The following is a 5,536-nucleotide window of genomic DNA, read 5'->3' as shown; positions in this document are numbered from 1 at the left end:
ACCCTAAATCTGAAAACTGTAGGATTACTAAACTAACGCTAAAACTAACAAGCGAAAGCAATTATACTGCAGGTGAGGGGTTTCTTACCTCAATCGTAAGGTTTTCTTACGATTCTATTCGCTAGGTGTTTCCGGAAAACTGTCCGCTCGACGAACCGCTTACGTCTTCGCGTTCCTCTCGCGGAGAAGAACCCCTTTCGTGTTGGAGTCGTCGCCGGAAGATGATCCTATGGACCCTTGCCTTGGTGTGCCGTGCGTGAGGAAGAGGAGAAGAAGGGAGAGGCGGCGGTGAGGTTTTGGAAGAGAAAGTGGCGTGAGGTGAAGAGGTGCCGAACCAAAATAAACCAAACCCCACTTAAGTTTATTATTTATATTAAGTGGTTTAATGAACCCAACTCTAATATAAATATATTTGGTTCTCCTTCCTTTCAGCACGGCCCTGCTGGGTTCAACTGGTTACTAACATTATCCCTTACACCATAGGTCTCGGGTTCGATTCCCGCCTAAGCTAGTTTGCGACCTATTTGTTTTTGCTATTTTCCGCTACTCGGAAAATTCCGGAAAAATATCTAATAATTCCAGAAAAATCATAGAATAATTCTAAAATAAATTTGGGAATTTTTCGGGCTTTACATATTGTTCGCATCTTGAACTTCTTCAAGATCGAACGTGCTCCCACTAGTCTTTCTAGAAACAAAGTTCCTTTCTAGACAGACCCCATTCTTTGTCACAACTACCATGTGCTTACTGGGAATGTAGAAGTAATATCCCTTAGTTTCCTTGGGATATCCAATAAAGTAGCACTTGTCAGATTTGGGTCCTAACTTGTCTGAGACTTGACGTCGAACGTAAGCCTCACAACCCCAAATCCTCATGAAAGACACCTGGCATCTCTCCCAGTCCATATCCTATATGGTGTCTTTATCACGGCCTTTGATGGAACTCGGTTGAGTATAAAAGCTGTCGTGTCTAGAGCATAGCTCCAAAGAAATGTCGGAAGATCAGTGTGACTCATCATAGATCGCACCATATCTAATAGGGTATGATTCCTCCTTTCGGATACACCATTCCACTGTGGTGTACCAGGAGGAGTGAGTTGGGATAGGACTTGATGCTTCTTGTAAGCATCTCGGTCTGCTCGCGTGGCAGTGGCAGGAGGAGCCTCCTGAATGGGCTGCTCCAGAATGTACAGTTTACGTTCTTGGGTGAGAACTATTCTCAGGTTCCTGTACCAGTTCAGGAAATTTGCTCCGTTGAGCTTGTCCTTCTTAAGGACAGATCGCAGAGAGAAAATGTTCGTATTTGACGTCATGGTTATCTACAACAGAAAATTTGCAGAAATAAATATCATATTCTTTTAAAATCATTTAATTAGGCTATCAATTAAATGATGCTCCCACTGAATTCTATAATTCTTGTGGGACAAGATCCACATCATACTAACCCTTGAGTTAGCTTTGGCTAATACGCCCAAGGCTTAGTATGATCGGTAGGTAACGATTACCAATTACATCTCTATGCAACTCTTGTTTATAAAATCAATATCCGCATTTATATTAAAACTCGAGTTAGCTTTAGCTAATACGCCCGAGAGTTAATATAGATGTGATTTTGATCTATCTTTTCCAACCGTTGGAATAATGCCTATAGTTGACTCGATCCAACCGAGTAACTAGGAATACTCAATCTAATTGAGCTTGTATTCACCCATGCGTTGATAGGCGGGACCAAGATTGTCCCTCCGTACCCTACCAAGATAATATGTACTGCTCTGCTTTGGCAGATTCAACAATACATGTGATCGAGGTAGTGATAGGTATCACGGAACGGTTAGGCATTTAGAGTTGGTTCGATCGAGATCTAATCTAATCGAAAAGGATGCATCTTGTGCACACTTAGATCTAATCTAATCGCAAGGGTGCATCATGTGCACGACTTAGATCTAATCTAATCGTAAGGCACTAATTAATTAATTACTTATTAAACATGCATCACATACACAAGAAATTAATTAATTTATTTGTGATTTAGTCATGGCCCTACTACGATCTTCTCAAGCCAATGAGAAGATCGATTGGTCAACCTAGGGTCAACAGCTTCTCCAAGCTCCTCCCTTTGACCACCTTGTGTTGCTCGTGCCCGCCTCGGAACTCCGTCTCGTGTGGACCCTCCACCGCTCCAATTTGTACATTACAATTTGAAACTCGAGTTACATTCGAGTCTAAATCTAATTTACAACAAGAATATAAGAGAAAGGCACGACGCGCAGGTCGCGGAAAAATAAAAACATACAACACGCGCAAACACATAACGGCACGCAGGCCGTATTATGAATTACAACACAATCCAATCATATTGGGTTTTGGGCCATGACTATCACAAAATTAATATATAATTCAAAATTATATATTTTCATAATTTTCTATAATTTTAAAATAATTTTTTTACAATTTTTACGAGTAAAATTTCCCGGCGGTCCCGTTTAGCGATTTCGGGCGCAATCGCGGAACGGATCCCCTTGCGGGGCCCAGGGGCAGCGCCCCTACCCGCGATCTAACCATCGCGAGGGTTCGTTTGCGATCCAACAGCGCCTAAACCCGCTGTCCCAAAACGATTTGGGCCGAGACATTGCCGTTTCGGAAAAATCTTCCCGGCGGGTTCGTTTTAAGCGATTTCGGGTGCGATCGCGGAGCAAATCCCCTTGCGGGGTTAGGGGCAGTACCCCTACCCACGATCTAACCATCGTGAGTTGCTCCTTTGCAATCTAATGGCACCCAAGCCCGCTGTCCCAAACGGATTTGGGGCGAAACGAAGCCGGTTTTGAAAGATCTTTCCGGTAGCCGAAGCCTACAAGTGCCGAGACACTTGTGCTTCGCTTCTACGGAAAAATTACCCATAAAATCATAAAAAAACTAATTTTTACAGAAAATCACAGAAGGGTTTTATTTTTCATAAAAATAAAAACAAACTCGTACAAGCCTTGCACGTGGCTCTGATACCACTGTTGGGTTTTTCGGGCCGCGAAAACCGCTTTTCGCGTCGCGGAAACCCCGAATCGCCCAAGCCACGGATCTCGTGCAAGGTAAAACTTTCGAAAAATATGAGTACGAGTTTAAAACACGATCGACTCTTAGATCTACGAGGGAAAAACATTTACCCTTGATGCGTGCCCTTCGTAATCCCGCAACGTCCAAAGGTAGCCGGATCTCGAGACCGTCAAGTGAACGGTCCTCTAGCGGTATCCACACGAACAAGGAGTGGTCTTCTACCACTCAAAGATGGAGAGGAGAACCCACAAGTGTGCTAGCACTTTCTAGGGCTCTCGGATTGGATCTAAAAGGTGAGAAAGGAGAGAAGGGAAAAAGGAACTCACACACTCCTCTAGGTACTCTCCTTTTGTGACCTTCACACCACCTAGTTGCTTGGAATCAACTCTCACTTCTTCTCCACCATGAAGTCACGACCATCAGCAAGCTAGAGAGAGGGAGAAGCACCCAAGGAAGAAGAAGCATTGAACACCATTCAATTGCCACCAAATGAAACCCTCTCCTCACTTAGTGTGGCCGGCCACCACATGTGTAACCCCCACATTAATGTGGCCAGCCACATTAAGAGGATTAATGGTGTGTAACCTCCATGAGGTGGCACACCATTATATAAGGGGATAATGTGGCATGCCATGTAGGATGAGTCATCCTCATGATGTGTCAATTCATCAAGTCAAAACTTGATGTGTCAACCTCTATTTGGTCAAGTCAAACTTGACCAATGCTCTTCCTAGTTGAGTTAAATCCAAGCTTTGATTCAAGTCAATTTTAATTTAATGAATCTCAATTCATTAATATAAATTGACTCATGAATCAAATTTAAATTAGACTCATTCAACAATTGAATCTAATTGAGTCTAACTCAATAAGTCTAATTTGAATCCAATCTTTGATTCATCATATGAATCTAATCCTATTGGTTCATCATATGAACCTAATCTTCATGCACATGTTCTTTGTGTGTGACCCAATAGGTTCTTGTAACGTTGGCAATGTTATAAACTCCTTTAAAAACATAAGCAATGAGCGACATCTAGCAATACATCAATGCTACCCAAGTTACAAGAAATGTTGAGATCCAACATCACCTTGTGACTACTAATTGTGACTCCTCACAATATGTGACAAGTGTCCTTCTATCCTAGACATCTAGATTGATCAATGTGAGGCATAGACCATGTCATCCTCTGACCAATCTAAATCTTGAACTCCGAGTAGACTCACTCAATCAAATGAGCTCAATATCTCATATTGACTCATTTGGGTATGGCCATACACTTCATGGTCTCACTCTATCAAGAATATCGATGTCTCTCCCGTCATATAGGAGGGATAGATCCCATCTACATCACTCACATCCCTCTGCATAATTTGTTATATACCCAGTAATCGCCTTTATAGTCCACCCAGTTACGGGTGACGTTTGACGAAACTAAAGTACATAACTCCTTATGTAGGGATCCATGGTGACTTCAGGTCTAAGGACTAATAGTCATACTAATAGCCACATGAGAAAGTATATGACACTCATATAACGATCCATGATACTTTCTCATGGCGGGTCATTCAGTATACATTCTCCAATGTATACCCATGTGTCAGCTTGATATCTCTATATCCATGACTTGTGAGATCAAGTCATCGAGCTGACCTGCATGCTAGTCTTATTGCATTAACATTGTCCCTGAATGTTAATACTCGACTAGGAATGATTTAGAGTAGTGTTCCCTACATCATCTCACTATCGATTCAACTAATCGATTGATATAGGTATGAACCTTCTACTCAAGGACGCTATTATACTTAGTCTATTTGGCACTAATACAAATAAGTATAATAACCAAACAAATGCCTTTATTAATATACAAGAATATGATACAATGAGTCCATACAATCATCAAATGATTGGCTCTAGGGCTCTAACTAACATTGTAATGGAAAAAACTGGTAATGAAAAGAAGTGTAATTAAAGCTTGCTTGCGATGTACAGGAAATTTTTGATACACTTACCTATTTCTCTATTGTGCTGATTTGAAAATGCCCCTTTTGAAATGCTTCCGAGCATTAAGTATAAACTTTATTCGAGAATTCCTTGCTCATCTTTTGAAGTTAAGCCTTGTCTTGATGAATTCTTTTGCAGATAACATCTGGTGTGCTTCATATTTCAAAAGAATGAATAATCCCGAGTGATTTTAGATAAGGAACTGTATAAAAACTCCTGAGTTCAGAGCTGAGTATAATACTTCGGGTGATTTTTAGATAAAGATTTTCATATGAATGAGCTTCTAGATGGAAAATGTGCCATATGCATAGAATCCCCCTTCTAATCTAATATAAAATGTCAACCGATTTTGTGAATAAATCCATATAGCTCTGTATTCAACATGCCAATATAATCTCGGTTAATTATGCTCTGAAGTCTCTGGTTCTTCCCATGAAGACCCGTCCGAGTTACTTCATGAGATTCCCCGATCGACTATGTTCTATGA

The sequence above is a fragment of the Zingiber officinale genome, chromosome 6B, assembly GCF_018446385.1.
Source record: "Zingiber officinale cultivar Zhangliang chromosome 6B, Zo_v1.1, whole genome shotgun sequence".
In the NCBI taxonomy this organism is placed as follows: Eukaryota; Viridiplantae; Streptophyta; class Magnoliopsida; order Zingiberales; family Zingiberaceae; genus Zingiber; species Zingiber officinale.
The sequence above is the reverse complement of the archived record's forward strand: the minus strand, read 5'-3'. Positions refer to the sequence as shown.